Source organism: Bubalus kerabau, chromosome 4 (genome assembly GCF_029407905.1).
Source record: "Bubalus kerabau isolate K-KA32 ecotype Philippines breed swamp buffalo chromosome 4, PCC_UOA_SB_1v2, whole genome shotgun sequence".
NCBI lineage: Eukaryota > Metazoa > Chordata > Mammalia > Artiodactyla > Bovidae > Bubalus > Bubalus kerabau.
In genome coordinates, this window is record NC_073627.1 from 84,550,385 (window position 1) to 84,564,544 (window position 14,160).

General features: G+C 37.6%; 1 long non-coding RNA gene across 1 annotated transcript in view; it reads right to left on the minus strand.

Annotated features, from left to right (window-relative positions):
- The window catches only part of LOC129649903 (uncharacterized), a 358,650-nt gene extending 350,471 nt beyond the window's left edge, over positions 1-8,179 (minus strand). Inside the window, exon 1 of the long non-coding RNA XR_008713420.1 lies at positions 7,564-8,179. This is a non-coding gene — a long non-coding RNA (uncharacterized LOC129649903). The remainder of the gene's footprint in view (positions 1-7,563) is intronic.
- Between the last annotated feature and the right edge of the window lie 5,981 nt (positions 8,180-14,160).

A 14,160-nucleotide genomic window follows, 5' to 3' on the forward strand; every position in this document is an offset into this window, starting at 1 on the left:
TATAACCTATGATCCAGCTTTAATGAATTCTATAATATAGTTGAGACAAAAATACCAATTCTGTAACATCAACAGAAATTTAAGAATGAAAAAACAAACATATGAACAAACTGTCAATATCACCAACAATAACAAAAAAATAAAAAACCGATATGCAACAACAACAACAACAAAGTTTTCTTGGTATATTTCTCTTTCATCACCATGCATTTTTTTTTTTTTTACTAAAACTAAAACATAACAAAATCTGTGTTACTTTATCATACGCTAAAAGAATCAAAATGGTTTAATGCCACAAAATCATTTGTTGGTATACTATAGCAAAATTTGAATATGTTTGAAAATGGGATCTTTGAAGCACTTTATATTTCACTAATCTTGAATTTTCTAGTTAAGTGTCCAGTTATATATTTTCAAATAGAGGCAAATAGCATTATATAAAATGTGTATTTAGCTTTTTTAATTGGAGCAAATATTTCAGAAATTAGAACTAAATTTAGAACACTTTATTTTATAGTAAAAACCCAGAGATAGTATAAAGCTTATCCAAGGTAATTTAGCTGGTTAGTAACAGAAGTTTTGCTAGTGGTCAAGGTCTTTTTTTCTCAAGTGGCTAATAGTCTTTCTCTCTTTCCATCTGGGAATAGAACTTTACATTCAAAAAAAAAGTATTTTTACATTTCACATCCATTATTATACTTGACCATTTTATCACTTCTGTGAAGTAGTCCATCATGATGTGTTAGGGAAAGTAGTTGATATTTACTCAGAGATTGCTGCAAGTCAAGTATTTTTCTTGGCACTGAATTGTTCAGAAAACAGGGACTCAACAAAGGTTAAGTCTCATAACCAATGTTGCATATCTAATAAGAAAACAGAGTTATAACAGTATTTTGACACTAGTCAGCACCCTATCCAATTTGTACTAAATAAACCACTTATATTGCAGTGTGATAAGGTGCTATATGGAAATTACATTATCAGGCACAAAGGGGACATAAAGCAACTCAGAACTCAGCTCTTTTCCTCTTCCAAGTTAAAAGTATATAAGTCATATGTCTAGTTAGAAAATTTCCCATATAATAATTGTTAAGCTGCATATTTGCAGTATTTACATTTGTTATTATGTATCCAGTTACATTTCTTGAAAAGTATCTCAAGAATTGTATAAACTGTGCAAATTTTAACTATTTAATCCTTGTATACATTTATAATCAATTATTGTTTAGTCTTTGCTAAGTCACTTCCGTCGTGCCCGACTCTGTGTGACCCAATAGACGGCAGCCCACAAGGATCCCCCGTCTCTGGGATTCTCCAAGCAAGAACACTGGAGTGGGTTGCCATTTCCTTCTCCAATGCATGAAAGTGAAAAGTCAGAGTGAAGTCGCTCAGTCGTGTCTGACTCTTAGCAACCCCATGGACTGTGGCCCACCAGGCTCCCCTGTCCATGGGATTTTCCAGGCAAGAGTGCTGGAGTGGGGTGCCATTGCCTTCTCCTTTACCTAGTGGTAAAGACCCTGCCTGCTAATACAGTATATGTAAGAAATGCTGGTTCAATCCCTGGGTCAGGAAGAACCCCTGGAGAAGGAAATGGCAACCCACTCCAGTACTCATGCCTGGAGAATCCCATGGACAGAGGAGCCTAGCAGCCTATAGTCCATGGGGTCACAGAGTAGGACATGACAGAAGCAACTTAGCACATTGTTTAGTCATACTATTTATACTACTTGAAGCTTCCCAAACTGTCAAAAGTAGACAATGACATTTAAAAATAAAGGAGAAGAATGATATTGCTTTGTACATTCATTTTAGCCTTATGGAGGAAAATACTCCCTACTTCGAGAAATACAGTTCTCCAGGTAGAAAATTGATTCTTCCCCAAAACTGTATCCCTCTGACTGTGAAAACAAGTAATTCTCTCCAGGTTTCAAATGTGTTATATATTAAATTACATCTCTATAGGACACTGCTAAGGTGAATTTGTGATTGATTGTCTTTTCTGAATGAGTGGTGTGCACCATGAATGACACAATAAATCTGTGGGAAAAAAGATGGTATTAAGTTTGTGCTTTTATTACCACTGCTGGTTTGAAAATGCTTCAGTATGATAGTTTTGAAAAATATTTTTACATGTATTATTTTATTTGATCCTTATAAGCCTCCTGTAAGTTTGACGATCCTTATTGCCATCTGATTTTAGAGATAATGAAATTGTGACTCGAAGAGGTTAAATGACAGAAGTTATTTCATCCTGCTAGTAAGAAGCCAAGATGATATTCAACCCAGCTCATTATCCCTGATCTTTCCATTATAGTTTGTTTCTTTGAGTCGTATGATGTTCATAAGCATGAGCATATTTCTCTGGAATTATTCAATAAAATGTTAACATACACTCTCTTTATATATGCAGGTTTTTAAAAGTCAGATTTATATTATTCACATAGAAAAAAATTTCCCTTTTTAGTGGCCAGTTCTATAAATTTTGACATACACATATAATTTTGTAGCCACCATGCTTAGCAAGACAGAGGGCAGTCTGATCACCCTCATGAATTCCCTTATGCTCTTTGCAGTGAACTCCTCCCTTTCACTCTAGTCCCTGACAGCAACTGATCTTTTTTCTTTCCCTGGAAATGTGCCTTTTGAGAATGTCATAATAATGAAATGAAATAGTCAGTGCCAGATTCAAGGGATTCTGACTAAGACGGTCGTACAGGACCCCACACTTAGAAGGCTCTGTGCTTGGTTTACAGCTCTACTGTAATTGTACTGAAAGTCCTAATTTGTGAACAATAGGCTCCATATTTCCATTTTGCACTGGGTCCTACAAACTATACAGTCAGACAAGATAGAGAGCATGTAGCTATTTGAATCTGCTTTCTTTCCCTGGGAATACGCCATTTGAGTTCATGCAATTATTGCAGTTTGCTCCTTCTAATCGCCATATGATTTTTCTATGGTAAGAATTTACACAGTTTGTTCATTCACCAGTTGAAGCACATTTTCATTATTTCCAATTTGAGACAATTATGAATGAAATATCTATAAATATACATATTTTTTGTATGAACATAAATTTTAATTTCTCCTAGGTAAAGATTTAGTAGTACAAATTCTGGGTTAATGTATGTGTGTGTTTGTTAGGTGATGGCTTTTCCTGTGGTCATGTATGGATGTGAGAGTTGGACTGTGAAGAAAACTGAGTGCCGGAGAATTGATGCTTTTGAACTGTGGTGTTGGAGAAGACTCTTGAGAGTCCCTTGCACTGCAAGGAGATCCAACCAGTCCATTCTGAAGGAGATCAGCCCTGGGAGTTCTTTGGAGGGAATGATGCTAAAGCTGAAACTCCAGTACTTTGGCCACCTCATGCGAAGAGTTGACTCATTGGGAAAGACTCTGATGCTGGGAGGGATTGGGGCCAGGGGGAGAAGGGGACGACAGAGGATGAGATGGCTGGATGGCATCACTGACTCAATGGACGTGAGTCTGAGTGAACTCCAGGAGTTGGTGATGGACAGGGAGGCCTGGCGTGCTGCTATTCATGGGGTCGCAAAGTGTTGGACATGGCTGAGTGACTGAACTGAACTGAACTGATGTGTAGGCAGGTGATATTAAACCTCAGTGTAGCACAGCTTTCTTTACAGCTAGTATTCACTAAAGTATTTTATGCTTCTAGACTCAGTTCATAAAACTGGAATGTTAATCTCAATCCATGATTTTTTTTTGGTGGGGGGAAAGCTAAGAGCACAATTGATGAGTTTTGTATGGATCTATAACATCTGCTGCATTGACCAAGTAAGGGATAATAATGTGGAACAAGACCCTCTCAAGAGCTGATTCTCCTCTCCACATTTCTCCATCTTTCTGCACTTTTGTTTTTGTATCTTACTCCTTCTCCTCAGTTTCATTTTGTTGCTCTCTCTTTAAAAAAATTCTAGTATCTGTGTTTCTCATTACAAAGTGTGAGATTATTAGGTCTTCAAGGACAGGAAGTTTATCGGTCATTTCTTTACCTTAGACCTGGCAAATTTAAAGGGTCTTCCATAGGGAAAACTCCCAAAGTTAATCTATGAAGCCACTATGAACCTGATACTAAAACCAGACAAAGAGACTACCTATATTTGATGAATATAGATGCAAAAATCCTTAACAAAATATTAGCAAACCAGATCTAACAATATATAAAAAGGATCATATACCATAAGCAAGTTGTATTCATCCCAGGGTTTTAAGGATGGCCCAACATGTGCAAATCAATGTAATATACAACATCAGCAACAGAAAAGACAAAGAAACTCATGATCATCTCAATAGATGCAGAAAAAGTATTTGATAAAATTCAACATTTAGTCATGATAAAAACTCTTACCAAAAAGGTACAGAGGGAACATACATAATAATATAAGTTATTTATGACAAATTCAGAGACAATATAATACTCAACAATAAAAAGCTGAAAGCCTTCCCACTAAAGTCTGGAGCAAGACAAGAATACCCACCCTCAACACTCCTAATCAACATAGTATTGGGAGTCCTAACCACAGCAATCAGATAAGAATGATCATCAACAGAGGAACAGATAAAGATGTGGCACATGTATGCAATGAAATATTACTCAGCTATAAAAAGGAACAAAATCGTGCCATTTGCAGAGATACACATGGACTGAGAGACTCAAATAGAGTGAAGTAAGTCAGAAAGAGTAAAACAAATATCACATATTAACATATATATATATATATATATATAGAATTTTTTTAAAGAGAGAGCAAAAAAATGAAACTGAGGAGGAGTAAGATACAAAAACAAGTTTTTTTGTATTTTTTTGTATTTTTTGTATTTTTCTAGATTCCCTATATATATATATATATATAGGGAATCTAGAAATATGGTAGTGATGAACCTATTTGCAAAGCAGAAACAGAGGTACAGACATAAAGAACAGACATATGGACACCAAGTGGAACAGAGAGGAGGAGGCAGGATGAATGGGGAAATTAGGATTGACATATACATACTACTGTGTATAAGATAGATAACTAATGAGAACCTATTGTATACCACAGGGAACTCTACTCACTGCTCTTTGGTGATGTAAGTGGGAAGGAAATACAAAAAAGAGGGGCTATATGTACAGTTGATTCACTTTGCTGTACAGCAGAAAATAACACAATATTGTAAAGCAACTATACTCCACTTTTTTTTTTTTAAGAAAAAGAAATAAAAGGTATTGAAATGGAAAGGAAAGAGGTACAACTTCATGCAGATGACATACTGTATACAGAAAACCCTAAAGTCTCCATACAAAAGCTACTGGAATTGGTAAATTCAGCAAGGTAGCTGGATACAAGATTAACATATATAAATTGGGTGCATTTCTTTACACTAAACAATAAAATATCAAAAAGAGAAAGTAAAACAAAAAAATCTTAAAATTGTATAAGAAAAATAAAATACTTTGAAATAAACCTGCCCAAGGAGGTGAAAGGCATATGCTGAAAACTATAAAATATGAATAAAAGAAGTTGAAGATGATTCAAATAAATGGAAAGATAATCCACGTTCTTGGATTGGAAAAATTAACATTGTCAAAATGGCCATACTACTCAAAGCAAACTACAGGTTTAATGCAATCTCTATCAATTTACGCATTACATTTTTCACAAAACTCAAACAAATAATTCTAAAATGTATATGGAACCACAGAAGACCCCAAATTGACAAAGAAATCCTGAGAGAAAAAAGCCAAAGCTGGAGGCATAACACATCCAGACTGCAGATAATACTACAAAGCTATAGTAAGGAGAACAACATGGTCTTGGTGCACACACAAAAGATATGGATCAATGGAACAGAACAGAGAGCCCAGAAACATGTTCACACAAGAGTAATGGTCAGTTAATCTCTTACAAAGAATACAAGAATGCACAAAGGAGAAAAGACAGTCTCTTCAGCAAGTGGTGTTGGGAAAGTTGGACAGCCACACATATATCAATGAAGTTAGAACACGTTCACACACCATATATAGAAATAAACTAAAAACGCATTAAAGAGTTAAGTGTAAGACATGACACCATAAAACTCCTATAAGAGAACATAGGCAAAACATTCTCTGATAGAAAACATACCAATAGTTTCATAGGTCAGTCTCCTAAGGCAAAAGAAATAAAAGCACAAATAAACGGGACATAATCAAACTTACAAGCTTTTGTATACAAAACGAAACCATAAACAAAACAAAAGACAATTCTAACTTACAAGCTTTTGTATACAAAACGAAACCATAAACAAAACAAAAGACAATCTACAGAATGGGTGAAAATATTTGCAAATGATGTGACCAATAGGGGCTTAATTTCCAAAATATATAAACAGCTCATACCGATCAATAACAAAAGAACAAACTAATCAAAAATAGGCAGAAGATCTAAACAGACATTTCTCCAAAAAAGACATATAGATGGCCAAGAGGTACATGAGAAATTGCTCAATGCCTCTAATTATAAGAAAAATGTAAATCAGAACGAAAATGTGGAATCAGCTCACATTGGTCAGAATGGCCATGATTAAAAAGTCTACAATAAATTCTGGAGAAGGTGCTGAGAAAAGGGAACCCTCCTATACTGTTGGTCGGAATGTAAATTGGTACAGCCACTGTGGAGAACAGTAGGGAGTTTGCTTTAAAAATAGAGTTGCCATATGATCCAGCAATCCCACTTGTGAGCATATATCTGGAAAAGATGCAAACTAATTTAAGAAGATACATGCACTCCAATGTTTACTATAGCACTATTTATAATAGTCAAGATATGAAAGCAACCTAAAAGTCCATCAACATATGAATGGATAAAGAAAATATGATATTATTCACATGGAATATCACTAAGCCATAGAAAAGAATGAAATACTGCCGTTTGCAGCAACATAGATAGGCCTAGAGATTTTCACAGTAAGTGAAGTCAGACAAAGATGAATATCATATGGTATCACTTATATGTGGAATCTAAAAATATCATACTAATGAACTTGTTTACAAAACAGAAATAGATTCACAGACATAGAAAACAAACTAATGGTTACTAAATGGAACAAGTGGGGGAGGGATAAATTTGAAATTTGGTATTAACAGATACATACTACCATATATAAAACATTATTCAATATCTTATAATAGCCTATAATGGAAAAGAATCTGAAAAATAATAGATATATTTTTAAAAAAGGTCTTCTATTTTATCCTCAAATATTTCCTAATGTCCTCTTTTTCATATTTAAGATACTGATAATCATACTTATTTTCAGAAAGGAATTCCTAATGGTCATGAGATAATGGGAATGAAGATTGATTGCTCTCTTACTGGACTTTCTCTCTACTGCCTGCTCAGCAGGCACACATTGCTGGAGCACGTTACCGAGTTGCAGAGGCTCACATACTGAAGAACCGAGGATGACTTTTGGCCAACAGCCAGTGGGAAACTACGGCCTTCAGTCCAACAGCCTATTAGAAACAATTCTGCCAACAACCTAGTGAGCAAGTTTAGAACGAAATGTGTCCAATCAAACCTTAGTTTATTGCTGATCCTGTTCCTGACGCCAAGGCCAATTGTCTTGCTGTTCACACGGTGCGCTAACACCAGGGTAGGCAAGGCACGAACTAAGGCTGGAAGGAGACTCGAGGAGATGTAGGAACTGCAGACACATTTATTCTCTCCTGGCTGGCGCGGCAGCCAAGCACAGCCTCTATCCTGGGTGACGCGGTAGACACGCTATAGTCTCTCCTCTCCCGGATGACTGAACAGACACAGCCCTGACGCAGCAGTAATGCTGCTGCTTCTCAGGTGCAGCGCATACAGGCCTACAGTACAAAGTAGGCCATGACCAAGCGAGTACCTTGTGACGCGCATGCACAGTGCTACAAGCGAGCTCAGCTGTTAGTCGTTATTAGCAAAACGTGGGCGAGAGTGCCTGAACATACCATCTTGGCTAATTTCCCCAAACTTAGGAAGGCTAAAACCCAAGTTAACACCTGAGTTATAACCTGTGAAACACTCTCACACAGCACTGTTTAACACTCTGTTAAAATATGTTCAGATTCCTGACCCAAAGAAACTGCGAGGTAATGTGTTGTAGTTTCAGTCCACTAAGTTTGGAGGTATTTACACAGCACGAGATAACTAATAAGCAGCGTCCACCTGGTTTTGCAGAATGGTAGCTCCTGGAAACCAGCTAGCGGTCTATGAGGATACAGAGCAGCCATATGTGGATGTTCTGACTGATGGCTTCAGCTGAGATCTGAGCGGACTACCAAAATCAACCACAAAAGTGTAAGCAGGAGAGTCTTCATGTGATTTCAGTCTGCAGCAGTTGAGCTGGTCTAAGTGACACCTTGTGAAATGACATGATTTGCTTCCACTGACTCCTGTCCAAGATGAAATTTTTGAGTAAAATAATTATTATTATTTACACAAGAAAATTTAGGGCCATTTGTTACAGAGCAATAAATAACTGAAACATCAGGACACATAAAAAATTTGTACACACTTATTGTCTCTGATTTATTACTAAAAGTTTAACCTCAAATTCAAGCAAAAAAAAAAAAAAGTTTTACAGAGTTTAAAAACAAATCCCTCAAAAATCATCCTTCCAAAAGATGGCTATCCTTAAGTGGTTACAAGAGATGGAGAATTAATACATTTACAATGTGCTTAGTATACTACAAAGGTTTGATTTTTTTCCTATTTAAAAAAGTTATTTACAAAATATATTTCCATACCTGCAGAATAGAAGACACATTTATCTTTTCCTGATGCTCAATAGGACCAGAGCTTTGACATCTTACTGAATAACTAAGTGGATTTTTGTAATCAGGGACATGTTGGAGAAGAGAAAAGCTAGTCAAGTGTATTTTCAACTCAAATATGATTTTATTTTTTTGTTTTTACAATTTCTTTGAGCTATAATTGAAATGTATTAAATTTCGCTTGTTTAAAGTGCACAATTGCTTCTACTTTGACATATATATAAACCTGTGCAAGTATTACCACAATTAAAATAACAGATCTTCCCACGACATTCCCAAATTCCATCATGCCACTTTGTAAACTATACCTTTTTTCACTTCTATCTCCAAGAAACCACTGATTAGCTTTCTTTCTGTGTAGGCTAATGTGCATTTTTGAGAACTTTACAAAATATGTAAACCTGGCACTTTACTTCCTTTTTTCTCAGCATAATGATTCTCAGCCAAATTCTTTTCTTTATATCTAGACTTGAGTTGCAGTATTTGTAAAATAGTAAGCTCATGTGTTTCTATTTATTTCAGTTTAACTGGAAAACATCTTTAAGAAACTTCCTTAGAAAAGTACATTAAAAATATGCTTTCAGAGCTCCATTATTAATAATATAATTAAAGATATTGTTAAGTAACATTGGTAAGTTTAAAAAGCTTTTTTGCAGTGTCTGTCTCCATGATTTTCTTTTATCATCAAGTTTCTAATAAAAATTCTAAGAGTCAGATTTCAAGTTATTTATTTGACTACTTTGTGAAGTGATATTCTAACCTTCTTGGAAAAATTTTCTTTGGTACCCTGAAATTTCATGGTATTATACTTTGGTATCAGTTCACTTCAGTTCAGTCCCTCAGTTGTGTCTGACTCTTTGTGACCCCATGAACCGCAGCATGCCAGGTCTCCCCGTCCATCACCAACTCCTGGAGTTCACCCAAACTCATGTGCTACTGACTCGGTGATGCCATCCAACCATCTCATCTTCTGTGGTCCCCTTCCCTCTTGCCCTCAATCTTTCCCAGCATCAGGGCCTTTTCTAATGAGTCAGCTCTTCACACCAGGTGGCCAAAGTATTGGAGTCTCAGCTTCAACATCAGTCCTTCCAATGAACACGCAGGACTGATTCCTTTAGGACTGGTTGTATCTGCTTGCAGTCCAAGGGACTCTCAAGAGTCTTCTCCAGCACCACAGTTCAAAAGCATCAATTATTCAGTGCTCAGCTTTCTTTGTAGTCCAACTCTCACATCCATATGTGACTATTGGAAAAACCAAAGCCTTGACTAGATGGACCTTTGCTGGCAAAGTAATGCTTCTGCTTTTTAATATGCTGTCTATGTTGGTCATAACTTTGCTTCCAAAGAGTTAGTGTCTTTTAATTTTATGGCTGCAATCACAATCTGCAGTGGTTTTGGAAGCCCCCAAAATAAAGTCAGACACTGTTTCCACTGTTTCCCCACCTATTTCCCATGAAGTGATGGGACTGGATGCCATGAATTTAGGTTTCTGAATGTTGAGCTTTAAGTCAACTTTTTCAACTCCTCTTTCACTTTTATCAAGAGGCTCTTTAGATCTTCTTCATTTTCTTCTATAAGTGTGATGTCATCTGGATATCTGAGGTTATTGATATTTCTCCTGGCAATCTTGATCCCAGCTTGTGCTTCATCCAGCCCAGCATTTCTCATTATGTACTCTGCATATAAGTTAAATAAGCAGGGTGACAGTATATACCCTTGACGTACTCCTTTTCCTTTTTGGAAACAGTCTGTTGTTCCATATCCAGTTTTAACTGTTGCTTCCTGACATGCATACAGATTTCTCAAGAGGCAGGTCAGGTGGTCTGGTATTCCCATCTCTTTCAGAATTTTCCAGTTTATTGTGATCCACACAGTCAAAGGCTTTGGCATAGTCAATAAAGCAGAAATACATGTTTTACTTTGGTATCAGTTCAGTACATAACAGTCACTCAGTAGTATCCAACTCTTTGCAACCCCATGAATCACAGCATGCCAGGCCTCCCTGTCCATCACCAACTCCTGGAGTTTACCCAAACTCTTGTAAATCGAGTTGGTGATGCCATCCAGCCAACTCATCCTCTGTCGTCTCCTTCTCCTCCTGCCCCCAATCCCTCCCAGCATCAGGGTCTTTTCCAATGAGTCAACTCTTCACATCAGGTGGCCAAAGTATTGGAATTTCAGCTTCAGCATCAGTGCTTCCAATGAACAACTAGGACTGATCTCCTTTAGGATGGACTGGTTGGATCTCCTTGCAGTCCAAAGGACTCTCAAGAGTCTACTTCAACACTGCAGTTTAAAAGAATCGATACTTCTGTGCTCAGCTTTCTTCACAGTCCAACTCTCACATCCATACATGACCACTGGAAAACCATAGCCTTGACTAGACAGACATTTGTTGGCAAAGTAATGTCTCTGCTTTTTAATATGCTATCCAGTTTGGTCATAACTTTCTTTCCAAGGAGTAAGCGTCTTTTAATTCCAAGGCTGCAATCACCATCTGCAGTGATTTTTGAGCCCCCCAAAATAAAGACTGACACTGTTTCTACTGTTTCCCCATCTATTTCCCATGAAGTGATGGGACCAGAAGCCATGATCTTAGTTTTTTGAATGTTGATCTTTAAGCCAACCTTTTCACTCTCCTCTTTCACTTTCATCAAGAGTCTTTTTAGTTCCTCTTCACTTTCTGTCGTAAGGGTGGTGTCATCTGCATATCTGAGGTTATTGATATTTCTCCCACCAATCTTGATTTCAGCTTGTGCTTCCTCCAGCCCTGCGTTTCTCATGATGTACTGTGCAAATAAGTTAAATAAGCAGGGTGACAATATACAGCCTTGACATACTCCTTTTCCATTTTGGAACCAGTCTGTTGTTCCATTTCCAGTCCTAACTGTTGCTTCTGACTTGCATACAGATTTCTCAGGAGGCAGGTCAGATGGTGTGGTATTCCCATCTCTTTAAGAATTTTCCAGTTTGTTGTGATCTACACAGTCACAGGCTTTGGCACAGTCAATAAAGCAGAAATAGATGTTTTTCTGGAACTCTCTTGCCTTTTTGATAATATGGTGGATACTGGCAATTTGATTTCGTTCCTCTACCTTTTCTAAATCCACTTGAATATCTGGAAGTTCACGGTTCATGTACTGTTGAAGCCTGGCTTGGAGAATTTTGAGCATTACTTTGCTAGCATGTGAGATGAATGCAATTGTGCAGTAGTTTGAACAATTTTTGGCATTGCCTTTTTTTGGGACTGGAACGAAAACTGACCTTTTCCAGTCCTGTGGCCACTGCTGAGTTTTCCGAATTTTCTGGCATATTGAGTGCATCAATTTCACAGCATCATCTTTTAGGATTTAAAATAACTCAGTTGGAATTCCATTACATCCACTAGCTTTGTTCATAGTGATGCTTCCTAAGGCCCACTTGATTTTTCATTACAGAATATCTGGCTCTAGGTGACTGTTCACAGAATCATGATTATCTGGGTCATGAAGATCTTTTCTGTATAATTCTTTTGTGTATTCTTGCCATCTCTTCTTAATATCTTCTGCTTCTGTTAGGTCCATACCATTTCTGTCCTTTATGTGCCCATCTTTGCATGAAATGTTCCTAGTATCTCTAATTTTCTTAAAGAGATCTCTAGCATTTCCCATTCTGTTGCTTTCCTCTATTTCTTTGCACTGATCACTGAGTACGGCTTTCTTATCTCTCCTTGCTAGTCTTTGGAACTCTGCATTCAGATGTGTTATTTTACCTTTTCTCATTTCCCTTTTGCTTCTCTTCTTTTCACAGCTATTTGTAAAGGCTCTTCAGACAGCCATTTGGCCTTTTTGCATTTCTTTTTCATGGGGATTGTCTTGATCACTGCCTCCTATACAATGTCCCAAACCTTATCCATAGTTCTTCAGGCACTCTATCAGATCTAATCCCCAGAATCTATTTGTCACTTCCACTGTATAATCATTAGGGATTTGATTTAGGTCATACCTGAATGGTCTAGTGGTTTTCCCTACTTTCTTCCATTTAAGTCTGAATTTGGTAATAAGCAGTTCATGTAATGAGCCACAGTCAGCTCCTGGTCTTGTTTTTGCTGACTGTATAGAGCTTCTCCATCTTTGGCTGCAAAGGATATAGTCAGTCTGATTTCAGTATTGATCATCCTGTGATGACTTCTCTTGTGTGGTCACAAGAAGGTGTTTGCTATGACCAGTGCATTCTCTTGGCAAAACTCTATTAGTCTTTGCCCTGCTTCATTCTGTACTCCGAGGACTAATTTACCTGTTTCTACAGGTATTTCTTGACTCCCTACTTTTGCATTCTGGTCCCCTATAATGAAAATGACATCTTTTTGGGGTGTTAGTTCTAGAAGGTCTTGTAGGTCTTCATAGAACCATTCAACTTCAGCTTCTTCAGCATTACGGGTTGGGGCATAGACTTAGATTACCGTGATACTGAATGGTTTGCCTTTGAAATGAACAGAGATCATTCTGTCATTTTTGAGGTTGCATCCAAATACTGCATTTCAGACTCTTTTGTTGACTATGATGGCTTCTCCATTTCTTCTAAGGGATTCTTGCCCACAGTAGTAGATATAATGGTCATCTGAGTTAGATTCACCCATTCCAGTCCATTTTAGTTTGCAGATTCCTAAAATGTTGATGTTCACTCTTGCCATCTCCTGTTTGACCACTTTCAATTTGCTTTGATTCATGGACCTAACATTCCAGTTTCCTATGCAATATCGCTCTTTACAGCATCAGGCTTGACTTCCATCACTAGTCACATCCACAGCTGGCTGTTGGTTTTGCTTTGGCTCCATCTCTTCATTCTTTCTGGAGTTATTTCTCCACTGATCTCTAGTGGCACATGGGCATCTACCAACCTGGGGAGTTCATCTTTCAGTGTCCTATTTTTTTGCCTTTTCATACTGTTCATAGGGTTCTCAAGGCAAGAATATTGAAGTGGTTTGCCATTCCCTTCTCCAGTGGACCACATTTTGTCAGAACTCTCCACCATGACCCATCCATTTGGGTGGCCCTACATGGCATGGCTCATAGTTTCACTGAGTTAGCCTAGGCTGTGGTCCATGTGATCAGATTGGTTAGTTTTCTGTGATTGTGGTTTTCAGTCTGTCTGCCTTCTGATGACAGAGAAGGCAATGGCACCTCACTCCAGTTCTCTTGCCTGGGAAATCCCATGGACGGAGGAGCCTGGTAGGCTGCAGTCCATGGGGTCACCAAGAGTCGGACATGACTGAGCGACTTCACTTTCACTTTTCACTTTCATGCATTGGAGAAGGAACCCACTCCAGTGTTCTTGCCTGGAGAATCCCAGGGACGGGGGAGCCTGGTGGGAGGCCATGT